Source organism: Vulpes vulpes, chromosome 4, assembly GCF_048418805.1.
Source record: "Vulpes vulpes isolate BD-2025 chromosome 4, VulVul3, whole genome shotgun sequence".
Lineage (NCBI taxonomy): Eukaryota > Metazoa > Chordata > Mammalia > Carnivora > Canidae > Vulpes > Vulpes vulpes.
In genome coordinates, this window is record NC_132783.1 from 29,495,857 (window position 1) to 29,521,588 (window position 25,732).

The 25,732-nt window shown below is 36.4% G+C and overlaps 1 long non-coding RNA gene and 1 pseudogene across 1 annotated transcript in view; one reads left to right on the forward strand and one right to left on the reverse strand.

The window, feature by feature from the left end:
* Positions 1–4,283: 4,283 nt before the first annotated feature.
* The window catches only part of LOC140598568 (uncharacterized), an 82,782-nt gene continuing 61,333 nt past the window's right edge, over positions 4,284–25,732 (reverse strand). Inside the window, exon 3 of the long non-coding RNA XR_012001020.1 lies at positions 4,284–4,485. This is a non-coding gene — a long non-coding RNA (uncharacterized lncRNA). The remainder of the gene's footprint in view (positions 4,486–25,732) is intronic.
* Positions 11,224–14,669, forward strand: LOC112931019 (KAT8 regulatory NSL complex subunit 3-like; annotated as a pseudogene).

Consider the following 25,732-nt stretch of genomic DNA (forward strand, 5'->3'; position numbering starts at 1 on the left):
CCCAAACACTTTACTCTGCTCAGATTGCCTCTCATTGGTTCTCCATAATACCCTACATTTCTGCCCATTTTATCTCTGTCTCCATCACCTTCTGTAAAAGGGATGCTAGTTTTATTTGTATCTTCAGTACTAGCGATGTATATACACATATATACACACATATCATATATATGTATATATGTGTATAACAGCATAAAAGGCACATACATACATAAATATATAATATTGTGTGGTGATTTTATTAGTCATTTAAATGCCACTGAGCTTTGTTTATCAATATATGTATAGGACACAGATTTGAACCCAAGAATTCTTGAGTCAAAGCTAATGCTCATTTCACTATGCTTCATGTCTCTAATTGATAATATTAGAATTAAATGAGTTGAACATTCATAAAATATATGTGTATCATATTTTATTTTATTTTATTTTTATTTTATTTATTTATGATAGGCACACAGTGAGAGAGAGAGAGAGAGAGAGGCAGAGACATAGGCAGAGGGAGAAGCAGGCTCCATGCACCGGGAGCCTGACGTGGGATTCGATCCCGGGTCTCCAGGATCGTGCCCCGGGCCAAAGGCAGGCGCCAAACCGCTGCACCACCCAGGGATCCCTGTGTATCATATTTTAAATGGGAACTCATTTTCCCAACTTTTTCACTCTGAAAGCATTTTTATACCAAAAGATATATAATTATTATATATTCTAAAAATTAAATGTCATTATGTTTACCTTAAATTATTAAAATTGATATATAATTACAGTTTGCAGATAACATCCATAACTTATAGTGAAAACTAATACATAGTTACTAAAGAGATCAAACATATAAAAATTGAATAAAATTAGGAACAAGGAAGCAAACTATTTTTAAAAATTAAAAACAGTTATTTCCTTAAAAATGTTTCTACTTGAGATCATACACCCACAAATGAAGCAATCAATTCATATATCCAAATATATTCCAGAGTAATTGTAAAAACATTTACTATTTTTAAAGGAAACTTAATTATTTTTTTAAACTGACATCCATTATATCATCAGATTTTCTTCCATCTACATACAACATTATTTGGTGTCATAAATCTAGAGGCATCAAAAAATACAAGCCTACATAAAGCATCCTACTTATGCAAATAGTGCATCTGCTGCTGTTTGAGGAGGCCAAAGACTATTTCCAACTAGAATCGGACAACCATAATACAACACAGATTAAATCAATTAAAATAAAATTATATTAGAAATATTTAAAAGTTTAAATATTGTGTATAACCTGCTCAGAGAATCACTTCAAATTTTCCAGGAAATTTGGATTTCAAATCATATTTCCACCTACCAATACTCATTGTTCCCAATAAAGAAAAGTTTCCTCTGCATTTTACTCAGCATAAGTATCATTTCTAACTATTTTCCATTATTACCATAATGACAATTTATTTTCTGGTTAATATTAAAATCTTTCCAGTACTTGTCTATAAAAGGAGATTAAACCAAGGGTAAAATAACAATTTTTTAGGTTTAAATATTTTATAGATTATTTTCTCTGTATAAGGAAATATTGGTTGGATACTCATGATTTTAATTGTATTAATATGTATGACTGAAATAAAAATAATGTTTTATAGTTTCAGAAATATGGCTATATATAACTTATTAAAGAGTCCAGTTCTAGGCCAAATCATAGTACAATTTTTCAAGGCTAACCATAGGCAATCACAAGGCTTTTCCTGGCAAGTCTTAAAGGGGAAAGCAAACTTCCCCACATTAGACTGAGTGTCCAACCAGTGCATTACAGTTTTTTTAGAGGGAGGAGCAGACTAGGACCCAGCCCAAACACCCTCTACCAAGTCATTCCTGCCATGGCCTGCCAAGCTCATAAACATGTCTTTATTGCTAGCTCTGCTTAGACTTTTGGTGGTAAAGTCTTGACTAAAATATTTCTCCATTCTGACTCAGGACTTTTCCACTACTAGCTCTTTTCTCTCTCCCTCCTTCAGACTCCCTAGATCCATGAAATGGCAGGAGCTTTTTATTCAAGGCTCCACAGCAGTGAGAGGATTACCCCCATTTGTACTACTTGTCATCTGACTGACACTCTCCCTTTACTAGTCTATGGGGGAAAATGAAACATTCCTGCCTACCTCCCTTATTGGTCTCTTACTTACATTACTGCAGTAAATGAATGAAGATTTGATTGTTACTTTCAGTTGGGGGTCCTTGTCCTAATTGGCCACTTCCGCACCCAGAAGCTCAAAACTTAATCTTATGTTTCTTCCAACCACTCTGTGAAGAGAGCTGATCAACTACTGATTGCTCATAGATCAAGCAGAAAATCTGTACTCATTTAGAAAATATATGCTTTAAATGTAAGATGGTTTTCTGAATCCTGGAGATAACATTTAAAATTTGCTAAAAGTATATAGCTACTAGGTTTATGTTATAATTAATTCTTTTGAATTTACTTATCTACATATTTAATAACAAACTGATATTAGGTATTAAATTATTAACAGGTGAAAAAAATTCTAAGACTTACATTGGCTAAAGATAGAGTTCAGTACAAAGCAAAGATCTTTGCAATATATCATTTATCTAACAGTTACTAATATTGACTTCTTTTTAATAAGTGATTTGTATTTTATTCTAAAGATGTTTCTGAGCCAATCATTTTTTAACATAAGGATATGATACAGTTCTATCAGTATCAGTGACGAGAGATTCACTATAAACAATCTGTAAAGATGAGGTAGGGGAAGAGACATAATTAGAAGGATTCATGACAGGGGGTTTTCTTCCTATCTCTCACAAAGGTATGCTGCCTTGTATTGTCTCCAATGTTTCAGACCACTGATAAAAGAAATAAAACAAACAACAATTTTAAAAAGAAATGAACACAGTACTCTGCACCCCATTAAAATTATAATTTAAATGCCTATTTTGTATGTATACTGTGATATATTTCATGTTATCAAACTTAAAATTTGTAAAACAATACACTTGTAAAAGTCTAGTCCCCATACTTGTGCCCTCAAATAATTAGTCCTGTATCTAGATGCAAATTTAAAAACACACAGTGTTTTGAATAAAATTCTAAAAATATGTTATATATATTCAAATCAAAATGTGTACTCTTTTTTCTGCTTTTTACACTAAGGGTGCCATATTATTACTCTTATGTCCAGTTTTTGTCAAGTAAATGGTGAAATTCCTAGAAATTTCTCAGGTCCCCACAGCCTTATGTGGGAATTCTAATGCTATCATATTATTGGCAATATTCCATACTCAGCTATTTTATATCCATACATATTTCATGCCTGTGTATGTATCATAATGGACGATTAATATTAGTGCATAAACACAGTCCTCATTCATATTTCAGCCACATAGACACTTTCCTGACATAACATTTACTCAGTCTCCTGGGGAAGAGCCTCTTGTTTCAACATTATTTTGCTATCAGACATAATGATGCAATCAGTGATGGTACAATAAATAACCTGCATATATTTTGTGTGTCCAAATGCATCTGTAGAATCAATTCCTTGAATTAAAATGGTCAGTTCAAATGATTATATAATGGTATCTTTGAAAAATATAAATTATAAAATGACTTATCTGGAATCAATTACTTAATGTCTGTGTTGCCCACTAGAATATATTAGCTTGGTAACTTTATCTTCATTCATAAAATTTAGTGCACTCCAAAGTATAATAATACACTGTTTTGCACTGTGTCAATGAAAACTTTATGAAATTTCACATTGCTTATCTAATAGCTGATTCTATATTCTTAACCAACATACTTTCTCTCTGGAACGGCTCTTCTCCATCTTGAAACACTTTATTTCCATTGGTTTCTACTGACTTACCATGGCTTATAGTTTTACACTTTGGGCTACTCCTTTTGTTGTTCCTGTTGTTGTTTTCTGGGCTGTGTTCAAATACCTAAGTTCATTTGTTGTACTAGCTAGGGCACTTACCTTACTTATCTAAATAATCTCACCTGATCCTTTGCTTTTAGACACCATGCTGGAGATTCCCACAGAGAGATCTCCAGCACTGATCTTCCGATGCCCATGTTAATCTGCCTTCTTGGATTATTGAGGACTTCTCTGTTTTCAGTGAATTGAACCTCCACCCACTTTGTTGCCAATGTTGGAATCCACTATTATGCATATTTGGCCAAAAGCTCTCTCTTAAACTATTTACTAGTCTCTTCACTTTTCTCTAATTTGTTTCTCCTAAAATCCACTCTTCCCATAGCACACAAGGTGATCACTTACCACTCTAACTCAGTTAATGTCATATGTCTTCTTCAAGTCATGGAGTGGCTTCTCATTGCCTTTGTTCTTCTTCCATATGTCTCCCACTATTCCTTCTGATCTTCATTCTCTAAGTTTCAGAAACATTGGTTACCTTTATATTTTGTTATTCATTTGTCAAATATTTGCTACTTGCCAGTCTTCACTTTCAGTAATGGGGATACTACAGATAACAACAACAAAAAAGACAGATGGTCAAAAATATAAACTTTCAGTTATAAAACAAGTAAGCTGCAAAAATGTAATTCACACCGTAGTGATTATAGTTAGTAATATAGTATGGCATTGCATATATGAAAGATGTTGAATAGATCTTAAAAGTTATCAGGAAGAAAAAAATTGTAACTATGTACAGTGATGGATGTTAACTATATTCATTATGATCATTTTGTAATAATACAAATATGGAATAATTATGTTGTATACCTGAACGTAATATAATTCTGTATACCAATTTCATTTCAATGAAAAAATAAAGAAAACAGAATAAAAGAAAAATTCCTTGTTTTTATAATGCTTTATTTTACTGGAGGAAAATGAGAATGGCATTTTATGCCAAATGCATAATATGGCAAGTGGTATAAAATACTAGAAGAAAGAAAAAATAGGTTAAAGGTTAAGGGTCATAAAGTGATGACAGATACAGCATTTTTAATAAGATTGCAAGTGAAAGCCACAGATACAAATGTGGATTAGCACAGTGGGATGAAAGATGAGTAGTTACAAAGGACCTGAGACTGGAACATTCTTGATGCATTGAAAGCAGAGTATAACCAGTGTGGCTGGAATGGTATTGGAGAAGGAACTGAGGATAGACTGTCAGTAGGGGAAGAATTATGTAGAGACCTACTTGACATGGAAGTTCTTTGTTTTTATTGTAAGAAGAGAAATACAGAGACATGACACTACCTAACTTCAGTTTTTGAAAGATCATTCTTAGGGTAAAATGTGGAAAATATAGTGGGTGGATATAGAAACAAGGGTAAAAGAAAGGAACTTTCAGCAAGCTAATGCAAAATTCTAAGTGAAGATGATGGTGCCAGGATGCCTGCTTGACTCAGCCGTTGAGCATCTGCCTTTGGTTCAGGGCGTGATCTTTGTCCTGGGATAGAGTCCTACATTGGGCTCTTAGGAGGAGCCTGCTTCTCCCTCTGCCTAGGTCTCTGCCTCTCTCTGTGTGTCTCTCATGAATAAATAAATAAGATCTTAAAAAAAAATTATGGTGCCTGAACACATGAACATAGGCTAAACAACCATTATCTAATTCAGAATGTGTTTCAAACTAGATTTGCTAATGAATTTCATGTGAAAGATGAGATAGAGATATTCAAGATGAAACCATGGTTGTTTGTTTTTTTGGCCAAAGCAATTAGAATCTGTATCAAATTGAGCAAATTTAGAAAAAGTAGAAATTGAGTGAGGAGAATCTTTCCTTTTTCACAGGATAGTCATCTGACATGGAACAGACAAGGGGGAAAAGAAGCACACAGACACACACAGACACAGACACACATACACACACACACAAATTATCAAATTTTAAGAACTCTAGAGGACAGGCTGAAGTTCGAGGTGGCAGCATAGAAAGACACGGAACTTACCTCTTTCCAGGGACACACATATGGAACAATTCCTTCTGAAAAATACCTGAAAACTAGCTGAATAGTCCCTCCAAAACAAAAGACAAAAGGGCCAAATGAAGATGGTTAGGAGAGGCAGAGATACAACCTTGTCAAAAACTTAACCCCTAATAAAGAGGGAACTCACAAATATGGAGCTTTTCCTTAAGGAGCAAGGGGTTTGTGCTCCACATGAGACACACCAACCCTTGGGACTTATACCAGAGAGATTAAACCCCAAAATGTCTGGCTTTGCAAATCAATGGGGATTACACCTAGAGAACTGAGATACTTCTCTTTAATGAATTGCATGTAGACTCAATCAACCTGGGACCAAGTACAAGAACAGCAGTTTGAAAGGCACTTGACTAATACAAAAGAGAGTCATTTTCTAATCTTAAAGTGCCTGAAAGACAGGCAGAGGTCTGTTAGAACTCTCTCCAGGGATGGAGGCACTGGTGGGCACCATTTTTGCATTCTCCTTCTACCTTGCTACCACCAGTGGGTGTACATAACACCCTTCTGCTGTCTCAAAAAAAGCTGGCAGGCAAGGCTTAACCTTGTGCTCTCTTGCTGAAATGTTAAGGCTGGCAGGCATGCCATGCCCTACGTTCTCCAGCTGCATTGCTAAAACTACAGGGTACATGCAGTCCACACAAGGATGTCCTTTGATCACATGGTTCTGGCTTGCATTTCTGGCTCTATGGGATTATAAAATTGAAGAGACATTTCTTAGCAGGCTACTAGTCTCAGAGCATTGCACAGAGAGCAGCCTAAAACACACTCCTGGTATTTCTGTGAAAGAGGTCTGTTTACTTGTCTTGAGGCTATACCCTGAGGGTTGGACCTCACGTTTGCCACATATCTAGAGGTTTCAGAGGTGCTTTCAGGGAATAATGGCTAGGAATGCCATCTTTGCCCTCTATCTTGGCCTTTTTGGAGCTCATTCATACTTCACAGAAAGTAGCCTATACACATATCCAGAGCCCTGATTTCTGCAACTGTCACCTGGGAACACTTCCATATACACATATCTGGAGCCCTGATTTCTGCAACTGTCACACCGGGAATCTGGTCTGGAGGCCAGCAGAGTTTAGCACATGGTCCCACAAGACTGCATAAATTTGCACACTTTAAAAATTGCTGTTTGTGGGTCTGGCTTCTAATCATTCTGAAGCTAGGTTCTGACAGATCTTGGCACACCCCCAACAACTGGGATGCATCAAGAATAAATCAGGCTCTTACATAATCACAACGGTGTGAGAGACAACCAAGAGCTATGGCAATATGGAACAAGAGGTTTATCTCTGAAATAAGACCACTTCTTCAAGACTGAGAGAGGTAGCTCTTTCACCTAATAAATTGTAAAACACTGAAACCTATATTACACTATATGTTAACTACCTGGAATTTAAATAAACACTTGGAAAGACAAGGGGGAAAAAAGGGAAACAGAGAATCAAGCAAAATAAGAAAACAGAGGAATATGTTCCAAATGAAAAAATAAAATAAAACTTAAGAAAAAAGAAAAAAAAAAGAAATTTGCTAAAGAGGGACAGAAGTATTTTACATGATAAAGAGTTCAAAGTAATGGTCACAAAGATGCTCACAGAACTCAGGAGAAGAATGGGTGAACACAGTGAGCACTTCAAAAAAGAGACAGGAAATATTATAAGTACCAAACTAGTAGAGAACTAAAGAATACAATAACTGCCTGAAAAGTACACCAGACAGGTTCAATAGCAGACTATATTAGACAGAAGAAAGATTCAGTGTTCTGGAACACAAAGCAGTAAAACCAACCCAGAGTGTCAAAAATATATTTTTTAAAGATAGCCTAAGGGAACTATGAGACAACAAAAAGCAAAAATAACATTGGTATATTAGCAGTCCAGAAGGAGAAAGATAAAGTGGCAGAAAACTTACTTGAGGGGCACGTGGTTGCCTCAGGTGGTTAAGTGCCCAACTCTTGGTTTTGGCTCAGGTCATGAGCTCAGGGTTGTGTGATCAAGCCCCATGTCAAGCCCCAGGTCAGGCTCCCCACTCACTAGACAGTTGAGTTTCTCTCCTTCTTCCCCTCTCCATCCTCTGGATCACACTCATTCTCTCTCTTTCTCTCTCTAAAATACATAAATAAATCTTAACAAAAAGAAAAAAAATGATTTGAAGAAATAATGGCTGAAAACTTTCCAAATCTGAGAAGGTAAATTGACATCCAGATCCAGGAAACCTAGAGAGTTCTAATTAAGATGATCCCAAAGAGATCCACACTAAAATGTATTATAATTAAAATGTAAAAATTTTAAGATAAAGAGAGAATCTTAAAAGCAACAAGAGAAAAAAAAGAGAAAAAAAAAGCAACAAGAACAGCTTATTACATACATGGGGACCTTCATGAAACTATCAGCAGATTTCTCAACAGAAACTTTATAGGCTAGAGGGAAGGGCGATGATTTACTCAAAGTGGTGGTGGTAATGGAGAGAGTAGCCAAAATCCTCCAAACAAAAATACTCTACCTGGCAAGTTATCACTGAGAACTGAAGTCTCCTCCTGAGTTTTCCAGACAAACAAAGCTAAAGGAGTTCATCACCATTAAACTGGCCTCATGAGAAATGCTAAAGGGACTTGGTTAAGCTGAAAATAAATGGCACTAATTACACAAAAACTTATAAAAGTAAAAATCTCACTGGTAATGTAAATATATAGTAAAGATAATAAATTAATCATGTATAAAGCTACTATGAAGGTTAAAAGAGAAAAATAGTAAAAACTAAGGACAACTATAATTGACAAAATGATTTAAAATGTGACATAAAAAAAAACTTTTTCTGTGGGAGTAAAAATGCAGCTTTAAAATGCTTTCAAACTTGCTTTGAGATAGCCTGTTATACATATAGATTGTTACATGTGAACTTCAAAGTAACTCACAAAGAAAAAATATTTTGTAGAATCTCAAATAACCTTTAAAACAAAGACCATAGCAAGAGACAAAGAAAGGCACTACATAAGGATAACGGGATCAATCAAACAGGAGGATATAACAATTGTAAATATCTATGTTGGAACGTTGGAATATCCTTGGAACGTTGGAATATCTAAATACATAAAGAAAACTTTAGCAGACGTAAAGGGAGAAATTAACAGTAATATAATAATAGTGGGAACTTTAACACCCATTTACTTCAATGAATAGATCACCTAGGCAGAAAATCAACTAGGAAGCAGTGGCTTTGATCAGCACATTAAGCCAGATGACTTAACAGGTATATATAGAACATTCCATTCAACAAAACAAAGCAAAACAAAACAAAATAGAATACACATTCTTTTCAAGTGCACATGAAATATTCTCCAGAATAGTTCACATGTTAGTTCAAAACACATTTCCCAATAAATTTAAGAAGACTGAAGTCATATCAAAGCATTTTTTTCTGACCACAATACAAAACTAGAAGTCAATTAAAGAAAGTAAATTGGAAAAAGGAACAAATAGTATGAGGCTAAACAACATGCTACCAAACAACAATGGGTCAAAAAGAAATCAAAGAGAAATTTTAATAATACATGGAGATAAATGAAAATGAAAAAAAAAAAAGTCCAAAATCTTTAGGACCAAGCAAAAGGTAGTTTTGATAGAGAAATATATAGCAATACATACAGGCCTACTTCAGAATACAAGAAACATCTTAAACATACAATTTAACCTTATACCTAAAGGAAATAGCAAAAGAGGAACAAATCCCATCTTAAAGGATACTGAAAATGCATTTGACAAAATATAATATTCATTCATGATAAAAACTGTTAACACAGTTGGTTTAGAAGGAACATATCTCAACATAGTAAAGACCATATATAACAAGCCCACACCTAACATCATACTCAATAAGTAAAAAAGCTGAATAGTTTTCTTCTAGGATTAGAAATAAGACAAGAATGGCCACCATGGCCACTTTTATTCAACATAGTATTTGAAGTTCTAGTCAAAGCAATTAAGAAAAAAAAAGAAAATAACATATCCAAATTGGAAAAGAAGAGGTAAAATTCTCACTATATGTACACAACATAATTGTATATAAATATATAGATTTATGTACATAAATTATCTAAATAAGTTATCTATATATAATATATGTAACTATATATATATATATAAGTTTTTATATATATAAGTGTGTGTATATATATATATATAGTGTTTGTCCTCCAAAAAGTTGTTAGAACTGATACATGAATTCAGCAAATTTTCAGGGTCCAAAATCAACATACAAAATTGTTACATTTTTATACACTAACAATGAACTACCAGAAAGGGAAATTAAGTAAATAATCTCATTTACAATTGCCTCAAAAAGAATAAAATACCTGGAAATAAATCTAATCAAAGAGGTGAAAGATCTGTGCTCTGAAAACTATATTAGTGAAAGAATTTGAAGATAATAAAATACCTGAAAAGATATACCATGCTCACAGATTCGAAGAATTAATATTAAGTTGATGAGCAACTATTACCCAGAGAAATCTACAGATTTGATGGAATCTCTATCAAAATGCCAATGGCATTTTCACAGAAATAGAGCACAGAGCCCTAAAATTTGTATAAAACTATAACTGACCCTGAATACCCAAAGCCTCCTTTTTTTCCACCCAAAGCAATCTTGAGGGGGGAAAAAAAAAGCTGAAGGAATGACTCTTCCTGACTTAAGCTATAATACAAAGGCATAATAATTAAAACAGTATGACATTGGCATAAAAACAGCAACATAGATCAATGAAACAGTATAGAAAGCCCAGAAATAAACTCATGTGTAAAATGGTCACAGGAACCAAATGGCAAGGATCCAAATATATAGCCAGTGGGGAAATGATGGTCCCTTCAATAAATGGTGCTGGGAGAACTGGATAGTCATATGCAAAAGAATGAAACTAAACCACTATTTTACACCAGACACAAAAATTAACTCAAAATAGGTTAAAACCTTGAATGTAAGACTTGAAGTTATAAAACTCTTAGATAAAAATAGGCAGTAGCAACTTGGTATCAGTCTTGGTCGATTTTTTAGCTCTGACTCCAAAAGCAAAGGGAACAAAAGCAAATTTAAGCAAGTGGGACTACATGCTACTAAAGTTTCTGCACAGCACAAAAAAACGTAACATAGTGAATGGGAGAAAGTATTTGCAGTCAGATCTAAAAAAAAAAATGTGTAATCTAAAAATATAATGGAACAAACAAAACAAAACTCATAGATACATAGAAAAAAACTGGTGTTTGCCAAACTGAATGGGGGTTGTGGAGTGGATGAAATGGGTGAGGGAGTTATATTTCCATTTACAAAATAAAGTATAGGGTGTAGTATACAACAAAGTAAGTACAATCAGTAATATCATATAGCATAATGGAAAGTTGTTGAGACAGCGGATCTGGAGGGTTCTCATCAGAAGAAAAAAATATGTAACTTTGTGTGGTGACAGATGATAGCTGGACAAGGAACAATAATAATTTCACCATATATATCAATGTCTAAACACCATGTTAGAAATGGAATTCAATAATGTTATATATCAATTGCATGTCAAATTAAAAAAAATAGCTTAGAAAAAAAGAACTCTTGAGAATAGTTATTTCGTTTACTCAAATATATCATTTCTGTTGCTAACCTCTCCTTCTGGATGTTCTAGTGTCTTAAGTTGCCTACTGATATAATTTCCCTTTGGTCTTAAGACTTTCTTTACCAACAATTTTAAAACATATTTGCTAGCTATGAATTGTCTCAGTTTTTCTTCATCTGAGAATATCTTTATTTCACCTTCATTTCTGAAACATATTTTCACTGGGTATAGGATTTAACATTGACAGTTTTTTTTTCCTAATACTTTAAATATGCACACCAGTTCCATCTTGGACTTCATGGTTTCTAATGAGAAAAAATTTAATTCTTATCCTTTTAAGCTAATGTTTCTTTCCTTGTTACCAATGCAGCTCTCAATGCCATGAAACTGTGATCTGGGGTATGAGGAAAAAGAGAAAGGTTTAAAAAAACTACATGGGATTTTCTCTCCTCACTCTGAGCATTAGACATTTCCTGTTCCTTAAGCCATATGTAAGAAGATTCACTTCTAGGTATCTCTATCCTGATACTCAAACCAGATTTCCAGCTCAGCTAAATTTATGTGGTGGACTAAAGGCATTTGTGAGGAAAATTAAAAATAAGCTCATGTAGGTTTAATAGTGCTTCGAATTTTAGCATTCTTCTCTGGCCCAGAAGTTTCTATCTATTTTTCAGTCCTTAGATACCTTTCCTAGGCATCCTGTCCAGGTTTTAGTTTTGCATTTCATGGGAGAGTCAGGGCAGCATATGTAGACACCATATCACCTGCACAGAATCCTATAGAAATTACTTATGCCTTCTTCTAGGACTAAGGAAATAAGAATTAAAGATCTACAGAAATAATTAAATAAAAAGTGAAAGCAAACAACAAAAAATTTTGTTTCTACCTTACAGTTTTATTCTACGTTTCAGTTAATACACAGAGTATTTCTATATACACAAATATACCGCTACGAATTGCTGTATTTATACCATCTTATACATAAGTATTTTATATTTGGGGCCAGCCTTCAATTTATCCTAAGCAACAAACATTAACTTGAAACCCAATTCCGGATTGCGGGTGAAGGCAAGGCCAGCCCCTGCAGGGTGGTGGGTCCGGCGGATCTGGTGGGGGAGAGCAGGAGTTTTGGCAAGGGCTTCAGGAGGACTCTCAGGGCATACAGGAGCTGGGGGCTAGAGCCTGGGGCCTGGGCAGCTGGGGTTGAACGGGCCTTCTAGCTCCGTGTTTCCCACCTCACGCCACCACCGCTTCTGGCAGTCTCAGCTCTCCTGCTTAGGCAAGGTCATCCCTGTAGCCACCCATCTGCTGAACAATGGTAGTGGGGTAGGAGTTCTGCAGTCTTTTGAGCATATGATTGTGGCAGTGAGAAGCAAAGTGCTGGAGATTCACAGCCATTTCCCCCACAAACATATTATCTTGATTAGTTGGAGTACAGGAGCTTTGGTGGCCTGTCACGTGTCAGAGATGGGATGGAGCACGTCACTGTGGCTGTCTTCCTTGGGTTTCCTTTACTTAACGTGGATGGCCCCAGAGGGGATGTGGATGATCCCCGTGTGGATATGAAGACTCCAGGCCTCTTTGCCATTGGGCAGAATTCCTTGCAGTGTTATTCCGAAGCCATGGAGGATTTCCGGGAGAAGATTCGGTCTGAGAACAGCTTGGTGGTGGTTGGGGGAGCTGATGATAATCTCAGAATACATAAAGCAAAGCAGAAATCAGAGGGGCTGACTCAGAGCATGGTGGACAGATGTATTCAGGATGAGATCGTGGACTTTCTGACTGGAGTGCTGACTCGCACCGAGGGGCATATGGGCTCTGAGCCCCACGATCAGGATGCTAAGAAGAAGCCTCAGGATGCAGCCCGCAGACACTTGGCCTTTGAGGTCCCTGAGCGGGGCAGTCGGCCTGCCTCACCAGCTAGCTGCCAAGCTGCCTGCCTCACCCTCAGGCTTGGAGGATCTTTCCAGTGTATCTAGCAGCCCCACCTCAAGTCCCAAGACCAAAGTGACTGCAATGACCTCTGCCCAGAAGTCCAGTCAGATCGGGAGCTCTCAGCTCCTGAAGAGACATGTGCAGCAGACAGAAGCTGTGCTGACTCACAAAGAAGCTCAAGTTCCCATTTCATCAGAACAAACAGAAGAGGCAGAGAAAGAAGATCTTAGGGTCCAGCTGAAGCACCATCATCCCTCTAGTCCTCTTCCTGGCAGTAAGACCTCCAAGCGACCGAACATTAAGGTGTCCCTTATCTCTCAAGGGGACACAGCTGGAGGGCCTTGTACTCCTTCCCAAAGAAGAGTTCCAGAAGCTGCAGGAGGGAAGCCCATCACCATGATGCTGGGGGCAGGCTTCAGCTGGGGCCAAGGATCTCACAGGACTTCTCACCACCAAGTCAAGTGCTTCTGAAGGGGAAGTCTCAGCCAGCCCAGCCTCCTCAGTGTCGAGCAGCACAGCACCTGGTGCCTTCCACACACTCCAGAGCTGCCTGGTGGCCACCTCTCCTGGGAGCTCCCTCCCTCCCACATCAGCCAGCAGCCTCCTTTAAAGCCTCAGCTTCAGCTTGCAGGAGGATATCAGCAGCAAGACCTCTGGCCTCCCAGCAAATCCTTCCCCAGGGCCAGCCACACAGGCCACCAGTGTGAAGTTGCCCACCCCCATGCAGAGCCTGGATGCCATCACCATGGGCACCAGCACCATTGTTCATACCATTCTGTGGCCACCACTCTCTCCTCCTTGGAAGCCACTCCTGGTGGGAAGCCCACAGCTATCCACCAGCTGCTGACCAATGGGGGCCTTGCTAAGTTGGCAAGCAGCCTCCCCGGCCTGGCTCAGATCTCTAACCAAGCATCAGGCTTGAAGGTCCCTACCACCATTACTCTGACACTGCATGGCCAACTGAGCCGAATCACTACACTGAGCCCCATGGGCTCGAGAGCAGCCCCAACAGAAAAGCCCAGCTCCCAGGCTCTGCCCTCCAGCTTGCAGTGCCTGCCTCCAGCACTTGAAGCTGCTGTGCGATATAGCCTCCTTTACCAGGTTGGTGATGGCTGCCGTGCAGTGAGCCCTGGGCACACGTGCTGTCTTGCTGAGCTGTCCACTTGTCTGAAGACCTCTTAAGACCTCCATTTTTGTCTCCCTGCCATCTGTCTTCAGAATGGGCCTCAGGGTCTTGTGAAACCATTAGGCTAGCTGCAAGGGAAACATTGTCCACTGGCACCTATGGGTCTATATCCCAGAATCACCAGGTTCCTCTGCAGATCTGGCTGTGCATGAGTCAGAGGCACTTCTCCAGCATTAGCTGTGACTTGACCTAAGTAGCAGTGTTGGACTGCTCGTGACATTTAATGAAGGAGTTCCTTTTGGAAGTCTGTGCCGCCCCCATGCCAAGTTGGTTGGAGACGTCCACATGGCTCTGGGGCTTTTATGGAGTTAAAATTGAGAGCACTTTGCTGAAAACTGGATCCTCCTGGCCTACCGACAGTTGTGCAGTACCAGAGGGCTGGTTTTGGACATCACTGTTGCTTTCCCTGAGCAGGCATGTGAGAATGTGCCCCATGCAGCTTCTCCCTCTTAAGAACCATATCAGATATTGAGTAACCTGCTGAGACCTGGGCATTCCTAAGTTCAAATCCATGATAAAGTAAAGAGGACTGGGCTGTTACCTTTTAATTCCTTTGGTCACTATAGATGGGGAACAGCTATTGCCAGGAAGTAAAAGATGGCCTGGCCCCCTTTTTTCACCATGCTTCAGGGATTTCCTGTATCCAGAAAACTTACAGGTCTAAAAAGGCTGAAGAAGAGGAATGGGACAAATGAAGTGGCTCAAAGGCTGTGCCAGTAAGTTCTGTGGAGAAAACTTGGGGTATGAGGCTTTGCACCTAGTACCCAAGGAACTGTTGATTTGACATGGAGATGAGAAGAATTTGCCAAGTTACAGGGAAGAAACCCCAACCCCTGAAAATGCCATCTCCAGTGCTTGGAAGTGAAATGGAAACAGCTAAGTTAACATCTTGGCTGTCCCAGGAAGTTCAAGCATCAGGATGACCAAGGTCACGTTTTAGTGTTTGTTTCCATTCCATGCACCTTCTTGTCTTCTTGCTTAGAAGTGAGAAGGTTATTGGCATTGACTCTACTGTGTGGGGCTCTTGGTACCAGCCTGAGCCCTGGAGAAGTGATCACTGAAGATGGAGCTCTGAGCCCCTCCTTACGTCCTCACAATACTTGTACACCAAAGTAGTTTTAGATTTGGTGTCATACCTGTCCTCTAGATCAGGTTGCCTGCCCTTCCGTACTCTACAATGTTTTCAGCCAAGGTGACAATAAATAGAACAACCCAGGTGTGACTCTAACTCTGTTCAGTATCTGTAGGCAGGAAGGTCCACAGCATGCCATGGCAGTGGTTCAGGGTCCTGACCTGTGGTGTAACATATATGCAAATCAGGCTGTCTGTCTTTAGTCCAGGAGCTTTACCTGCCTGTCTAACTGGAAGCCAGGAGAGAGAACCTCTTGTGTAGGAGACTGAGACATGGCAGAAAGGGGTACTGTGGGCAGGGAGGGGGTATGTGTGATAGACATAGAAAGAACATCCTGAACACCAGGCCCTCCCTCCTTAACCTCCTGCAGAACTGATCTCAGCAGTGGTTTGCACAAAATTAGGCTTTGTTCTCTCATTAGCTGGTAGGTAACTGCTCTCAGAAATTCTATCAGTAAGTTTGAGGAAGATATTAAATCTGAAAGAGACATCCATGGGTCAGGGGTTTAGTAACTTTACAGGTAGGATTATACACCAATAGAAACCAAAGACAGTAAGACTGAAACTTTGTGAAGCTTTTAGGAATCATTTAGGACAGGTAGAGGGTCCTGAACAACTCATTCATGACTTAGGAGTATGGCCTAGACAGTGCTAGAGTGGCTGCTCCTAAAAATACTGGCCTAGTCTATGCCGGGGTCCAAGGAGAAACTAATGCATCATCCTGTGTGTTTTTTTTTTTTTTCGTCCTGTGTTTGTATAAACCCTAGTATGCTTCCCATGGGTGAGGCTTGAGTTGTACACCTTGAAGAAAGCCAAACCTGTAAAGGGGAGTTGTGAGAACATTGATGTTTGTTCACCTTGGAGGGACAGGCTAAAGGGGGAGATGGCTGAAGTCCATAAGTCATATTCTTCAACTCCATACTTCTGGACCCACTCTTCTCGAAATGTGAAAGGAAGCTCTTTCTTCTACCTATCATGAGTCAGACCTGGAGTCCATAACCTCAGATGGCAATACTACTGGCTGAGAATGTAGAAGGATCAAGAAAGCTTTAGTTAAATTCTTGACATTCAACATGACAGGTGCATGTTGATGCCCTATGGAAGATGTCCTTGTGCTTTAAGAAGAGGTCACTGGGCAGCCCAGGTGGCTCAGTGGTTTAGCGCCACCTTCAGCTCAGGGCCTGATCCCAAAGACAAGTCCCACGTCGGGCTCCCTGCATGAAGCCTGCTTCTCCCTCTGCCTGTGTCTCTGCCTGCCTCTCTCTGTCTCTCTCTCTCTCTCTCTTTCTCCCCCCCCCCCTCTGATGAATAAATAAATAAAATCTTAAAAAATAAAAGGTCACTGATGGAGGAAGATCTCCTACCTGTTCTTGGCTCCACCAGTAGAACAATCTTGGGGTGGGCGGGTTATAGAGCTGAGCTGCTGTCTTGATTCTGTTCTTACATTAGCAAAAACAATTTAAAAAATAAAAGCAACTTTGGATTTCTTAAAAAAAAATCCAATTCTGTTATCCAACCTATCCATCCAACTGTGGGAATGATTTCGTCAGTTGTTTTTGGTTTCTATGTCCAAAGCCATTCCAAAAAAATCTTTGAACTTATAAACATATGATGGATAAATGCATTGAGATATATTCATATGCCATAGGAATATTAGGTCTGTCCAAGAGGTGCCTGGATGGTTCATTTGGTTAAGTGTCCAACTCTTGATTTCAGCTCAGGTCATGATCTCAGGGTCATGAGACCAAGTACCATGTCAGCCTCCACCCTGAGCATGGAGCCTGCTCTCTCCCTCTCCCTTTGCCTCCTCTCCCCCACTAGCCCTCTGTCTCTAATAAAAAAAAATTATAGGTCTGTCCAAAAATGTTCCTGAGTCAAATAATTTAAAAAGGGTATGTCACCCAAACCCTGAACCAGTTTTCCTGTACTGGCTAATACTCAAATCCCAGCTTCTATATCAGAGTCATTATAGTGCTTCTCAAGCAATAGTTTCATTTTCTGTGAGAATCATATACACAATCACTGAGAAATATTTGTAGTCACTATACAATGAGGCTGTAGACAATTTGGAACACCTGCCCTATAATATTGATGAATGCTAAAATTTACTTCATATTAATTATAAGACTTTTTATAAGAAAAATTATAGTCATCTGAATGGCTGATACTTTTATGAAACAAAACCACCCATTTCACAATATTTTCACAGCTAAGAACCAGAGTATACAATTTTATGTTGCAATGTAATAAAGAACATGTTATCATCAATCCAAACTGTTTTTTATACATAAAATGAAATCCTGGAACTTTAAGTGTAACAGTGGGCAAATGAAAATACTTTATACTTTTAATTAAATTTCAGAGTCAATCAGTGGAGGGATAAGCAAGATGTGCTACCTTTGCCAAACTATCATTTTATGTAACTACCTTGCGGGAAAACCACTATTAATGGTTGAGAGTCCTTAATGCCTTAGGGCTCTCTTCATTTGCTAAGACATGATAATCAGCTATGCCAGGCTGTGTGGGCTTTGTCTCTGCCAACTCATGAATATATTTCTCAAAAAGTTTCATAAACAGAAGGGAAGATAAGCTGTTTCTGTCTTCAGAGCCTTCTGTTAAGAATTTAGAAGCTCTCTTGTTTGGAAAGAAAAAAATAAATAGAAGCCAAATTGAAAATGTCAGTCCCTAGCAGGAAAATACATTTAGGTCATATTCAAATCTAAATGATCTTAACATTGTAAGAAAAAAAAAGGCAACATTATAATTTCTAATCCAAAATATTTGAACATCTAAAACATATGTTAGTGAGGTATATTCTTCTGAGCTCTCTAAACTCTGTGAGAAAGTATCATATTATTCTCCTGCTTTCCTAAAATAGTGTTAAAAATAACCTGGATTTTTTTTGTTGTTGTTGTTGTTCTTTATGGTTTATTCTTTCAAATTTTTTCAACTGAATTTCTTACTTGTAGACTTCTTTTACATTGGTATTTAGGGGAGAATAAGTTAATTTTCAAAATGAAGAGGCAGAAATATGTGCTTGTTATTTTTTAATTTATGCTGCTACTACAACATCAAGAGGCAGAAATATATGCCTGTTATTTTTAATTTATACTGCTAATACAAGATCATCACTATACTAAAATCATAATATGGAAGAATGCAAAAATTGCCTCAAATCCATCCTTTCATTGTGGCCATATTCTTTATAGTGAATTATTTGGTTATATGGTTTTCTTTGACCAATGAGACATTAGCAAATGTGAAATGCTGGGGTTTGTTTGATGGTTCCTTTAGGAAATGTAGTAGAGTTAAAGAAGTATCTCCCAGATCCTCCTTGGAGAAAGAATTTACTGTCCAACTTTAGAAAGTACAGTTAGCAAATAACCTATAGTTATCAGTTCCTTCAGAGTCAGCCTCAATGATTCATGTTCCTGGAGGTGAAGCCTTTCTAGTATTCACTATTCACTCTAGAACTCCATGATGAACTGGAAGAGGGATTCAGTGGACCAGTTTCACAGTTTGACTTCTCTCTTTCCAACTATGGTGTTGTTGTTGTTGTTGTTGTTTTGTTGTTGTTGTTTGGCTTCTTTTTATAGGTATTGGTCACAAATAAATAACTTGCACTTCACAGTTCAACTCCAGATATGATTCCAGAAAACTCAACTTGAGACTGAAAACTCCATTCACATGTGAACAAGCTTGGTTTAGTTTACTGGAAGAGAAGATAGTATCTGGAGAGTATATGAGCTATATCAGCTGAAGCTCTACTGGAACAACCAGCCCTAGCCAAACTGGTTATCTGATTGAAAACATATGAGTGAGCCCAGCTGAGATGAACAGAAGAATCACCCAACTTAGCCCAACCCAAACTGCTGACCTATGGTTTGTACTTTGATTAATAGTTGTTTAAAAACAAAAACAAACAAACAAAACAAAACCCTACTTTGTTTTGTGGTAGTTTATTACAGAGAAGAGTTAACATAAAAAAGATTAATAATTAAAATTAAAGGGCAGATGAACAAAATTTTAAACCATGCAACACTGATTTACTGACTTAAATATAAGTTGAAGTAGCAAAAGGGCCAAGGGCTTGAATTAAAAGGGTATGAGTTGAAAAAGGAAGAGACCACTGGGCTCCCAACTGTCTACAAGCAGAAAGCACACTGGCACAGCTATTTAGTAGCAAATATGGACTATTTGTTAGGAAATATAAAGGAAGTCTTGGAGAAAAGAGTTTATAAACCTGAGAGCAGAGCCAAGAGATTTGAAGAATGTTTAATGGGGGAGGATTCCTAGAGAAAATTGGAGGGAAAAAAAATGACAGAGGAGTCATTTCCAGGGAGCAAAATCTATGCCTAATAAAGACAGATCATTTGTTACTAGAGAAGGTAGCCTTTATAATATGTGCCAACTGGATTTCAGAATGCCAAGGAGCAGCAACTGTTAGAGGAATAGAAATGTCCATAGCAGATAACGCCCTGTCTCAACATTATATGTTGGGTGAGTCAGATGCAGAAGACATCTTTTTAGTTCATCAGTTTCTGTATTCAAGAAACCTCCTTAATATATAATTAAAGTACACGAAATCCTGGACTTCAAGGCTGATACAACGGTTTTATTCAATTTATGGAGGTTTCTAGAATGGCAATAAGGAAACTTTTTCTGTGTAACGACTGTGAATAATTGATGGCCAATGGTAAGACTGTTTAGTAGTTTGTAAAAATGGCTACAAAGGTTTTCTCTCTCTTGGTCCATGTCCTTCAGGAATAAGTTTTCATCATGACTTTAAGATTGGCTATGTTGCTCGATTTACCAATAGGATAATAAGCAAATGTAACACAAGCATATGCTTAAAATTGCTTGTGTTTTAGGGCAAGTTCACTTGTTGAATTTGGAAAACATGGCACCATATGAACAACCTAACTTGTGGGCCACTGAGAGATGTCATGGAACAAAGATGAATCCTGAACTGAGGCTGCCCTAGAACAACAGGTGCTTTCTTCCACAGCTGACTGCAGCTGACAGCATAAATATGGGTGATTTCAGCTGAGATGTGTAGAACTACCCAGCTGTACCAACCCAAATAACCACCCCACAAAATCTGTAGCCAAATACAGTACTTAAAACCAGTAGGTTTTGGGGTAGGTACACAGAAAGTTAACTAAATAAAATATAAAATATATCCTAAATTAATAGTTTCATGAACATTAAGCCCATAATATAACGCAAAGGAAAATTTAAATTCAATAATGTTACACAACTGTTAAGCTGCTGTATTCATTAGTATTTCAGATTTAATTCTATTTCATCAAAGTTTAATTTTACTTGAGAATACAAACATATTATTATGAGAATATATCACACTGATAGCTTAATTTATTAAAACATTCAAGTAACACTTATTTCAATTAATTATATCATGATTACTTATCAGCTCATGGGCATATGAGTCAATGATTTTTGATAATTCGATACTTTTAAAATGAATTAGAATGTTTTATATAACTGTACTTCTCATTTTGAAGTAGTATATTCAATATTTAAGAATTTTCTGCTTCTTTAGAAAAAGCAAAAAAAAGAAAAATCATCAAACTACCACGTCTGTTGAGAATAAAGAACTTGGGGGTGAGGGTTAAAACTATTGCTCAGTTATACAATTCCTTTATGTGCCAGCAACAGCTGGGCAATCCACTTTCCGTCAAAACTATCTACAGTAAGAAGCTTGCCCACGGCCAAGTCAATAATTATAGAATCAAATGGTTCATCAACTTTCTTCCAAGGTTTAATTTGGCACACAGTACTTTGAAAAATAAAACCATTATAAAATATTATTATGACTCCTGAATGTAATATCCAACTAGTGTTTCTGACCTAGTTAGGTGGAATAAATTGAAATCCTTTCATTAATATGTTAATGGAATCATTGTAAAATTGAATTTTGATAGTAATCCCCTTGGAATTGCTTATGGTATATTGCTGAGTTTCCTATGATTTTAAACAGATGATACTTGTCTTACGACCTTAAAACATCAATGCAAGGTTCTGTGTCAATTTCCTGACAACAAAATAAGTTTTAATCTGATTATTCTTGATTTGAAGATTTCCTAATATTCTTGTTTAATTTGTGAAGAGTAGGTTTTAGTAGAATGTTTCATAGATATCCTATTATAGGAAATAAATGTGATCTTATAAGTATACCTGAGGTGGCATCATACCTAAGTATGTGGTTTGTAGATATTGGTGAGTTAAAACAAAAATTCAGATGTCCAAAGAATCATGTTGGTAACATTGTATGCTCAGTTAAAGCTAGGCGGTCCAGGATTTCTGAACCACCATTCAGAAGGAATTCATGATGAAATCATGTAAATGAATATATTGGATACTATAAAACAAACAGTGTTGTCCTTTTCCATATAAAAGCTGAATAAAGCATTTTGAAATAACATCTTGTCTATGGACCTCTAGAAAGATAATTTTTAGTCCTCAAAGAAGTAGGAATTATGTTATCAAAAACATAAAAATAGTCTCAAAAGTACTTGTTCAAAATGTAAATTTTTATTCTACTCCTCCTTTTCCATATGAATCAGAAGTAGGGGTAAGAATATGGATTTCCAGCAAGTGCTGTAACTAAGTGGTTCTCAAAGTATTTCTGTAATATAGAGCATTTACTATGAAAATATTTTTATATTGATATACTATTGCTTATTAAATCTCATTGACAGTCATGCAAGTACCTTTCAATATCATTTATTTTATTGCTCAAAATAATCATATGAAATAGATATACCTATGTTATAGCTGTAGAAACTGCAGTTGAAAAATTAAACAATTAACCCAAATCACACAGATATCAAAGAATAAAGCCAAGGAAGTAATTCTGATATATCTGACTTCAATGGTAATGATAATGATTTTTTAATTAAATGCCCTAATATTTTACTTTGATTCTTCAGGTCTTTAGGGCTAAAATAACCAAACTCAGATAATGAAGGCTACTATAAATGTTGCCATTATGTATAGATACTTAGAAATGGGTTGTATGATGAATAGACATAGAAAATAGAAGGAATCACTATGAGAAATTTAGTGATATCTGACTTTAAGCAACTGCATTTCTTTAAAGCCAGTTTTAAATTATTACCATTTTTCCATATTCCAAAGTTCAAGAAAACCATGGAAAAGATCATAAAATACCATATATATGTGTGTGTGTATATATATATATATTTATGTGTGTGTGCATGTATCTGATATTAAATATATATAGCATAGTGTATAAATAGTATTAAATACATATATATATGTATATATAGTATTAAAAGTCAATAAGGTAGGTGAAATAATAAATAAGTGCTGATAGGCCAGAGTATGTTAAGATTCTTAGATAAACAAAACATTTATGATATATTCATCATAGGCACCTGGACGGCTCAGTTGGTTAAGCATTTGCCTTTGGGTCAGGTATGATCCTGTCTGGGATCCAGCCCCACACTGGGCTCTCTGCCCACTGGGGAGCCTGCTTCTCCCTGTCCTTCTGCTGCTCCCCCTGCTTATGCTCTCTTACACTCTCTCTGTCAAATAAATAAAATCTTTTTAAAAAAATGTTTAAATAAATTTAAAAAAAGAAAAATTCATCACATTATTGATGGATGTACTTTCCACATTTTTTCCCTTGGGATATCTTGGTTTGGTTTTGTTACCAGTTTGGTTTCATAGATTTAGTTGAAAAGTGTTTCCTCTTTTACTTTTTAGAAGGTTTGTAAAAAGTGCATTGTTAATTCTTCATTAAACATTTATAAAATTTACAGTGAAGGCATCAGATTGTAGGCTATTCAGTTTTGGAGATTTCCTTTTTTATTACTAATCAATCTCTTTTGTTGTTATAGGTCTATTCATATTCTCTGTTTTTAGTAAGATTTGGTAGTCTGAATTGACATTTTTTCATTTCATTAAAGTTATGTAATCCCATATTAAAGTATTCATGGTATTCCCTGTAATCATATTTCTGTAAGATCTGTAATGATGTTCTTTCAACCTTGATTTTAGTAATCTGATTCTTCTCTAATTTTTCTCGGGACACCTGGGTGGCTCAGCGGTTAAGCATCTGCCTTCAGCTCAGGGCATGATCCAGGATAAGATCCAGGATAGAGTCCCACATTAGGCTTCTAGCAGGAAGACTGCTTCTCCCTTTGCCTGTGTCTCTGCCTCTGTGTGCCTCTGTCTCATGAATAAATAAATAAAAATCTTTAAAAATTTTTTTTTTCTCTTGGATGGTCAGTTGAATGTCAGTTGTGATGAGCTTTTTGGTTTCATCGGGTTTCTCTATTGTTTTTCTACTCTTTACTATTTCCTTCTTTCTGCTTGCTTTTAGTTTGTTTTTATTCTCCTAGTTTCTCAGAGTATAAACTTAGGTTAGTTGATATTTTTCCCTTTTAAAATAGAGACTTTTATAAGTAATAATGAGTGTTTAAAGAAGCTGTACTTCACAAATTATGGTATGCTGTATTTCATTTTAATTTGCCTCTAATTATTATTGAAATTCTCTTGGACTTGTTGGATTCATTGCTTATTTAGGAGATTTTACTTATCCCTTTTTAAAAAATTTTCCCTCTAGTTTTAATTTCCCAAATTTCTGTTACTGTTTATAGATTTCATTGCATTATGTTGGAGAACATACTTTGTATGATTTAAACAGTTTTGAAATAATGAGATTTGTTTTATAGTCTAACATATGGAATACCTAGAAATACCACATGCACTTGAGAAGAATGTACATTTTGTTGTCATGAGTGGAGTGTTCTATAGTTGTATGCCCATAAATACTACAATTTCATAGTATTGTTCAAATCCTCTATGTTTTCCTTATTGATCTTTTGACTAGTTGTCCTAGTCGTTAAGGAAAATGGAGCACTGAATTCTTCAATTCTTATTATTGTGTTGCCTATTTTTCCGATTAATTCTTGTTTTAGTACTTATTGGTAGGTGCATATATATTTATAATTTTCTATCTTCCTGATATATTAACACTTTCATAATTTTATAAAATGTCCTTTTTGTTTCCAATTATATTTTTTACTAAAGTTTGCTTTGTTTGATATTAGTATATCCAATCCAGCTCTTTTGATTACTGCTTGCATGTATATCTTTCTGTTCCATTACAATAGAATCAATCCATTTTCATTTTGTTTTACATTTACTTCAACCAATTTGTGTCTTTGAATCTAAAGTGTAATTCTCAGCACATAGTTGAATCACAATTTTTTAGACATGTATATCAATCTCTCCCTTTTGAATGAAATTTCTAATCCATTTTCATTGAGCATAATTATTGATATGCTAGGAGTTATCTTTCATTTTGCAATTTGTTTTCTATTTGTGTTATTTTCTTGGGTCCTCTGCTTTTATATTACTGTTTTCTTTGTGTTAAATATATATTCTTAGCATACCTTTTAATTTTTTGTTTTTGTTGAATAAATGTGTACCAGATTGCTGCATGCCTTCAGTTAATTTACAGAGTTCTAAAAAAAAACTTATTTTGACTTTTTAAGAATTTTTGGCTAGCTTTCTCATTCCTTTTACGGAACTTAGAATTTTTAGAGGTCTTTGCTATTCTTTCTGATGTCATCCCTGTGAACCATTTTTGATTGACATATTAGAGCTATCTTAATGACTATAAATTAAAAAAAAAAAAACATAAAAGTAAGTCCACACAAGTGATTAATTTATCTGTTATAATTTTTTAAGGGCACAGTTTCTGTCACATTATCTATCAAATTCATATCTAAAGTCTTCTGTAATAATAAAGTTGGTTTATAAAAGTCCCAAAGCAAAATCATCTAGCTCTAAGCAATTGCTCTAATTATAAACATTAGTACTTCTCTGTTAAATATCTGATTTTTTATATCAATCTGTTCACTAAATCAAATAT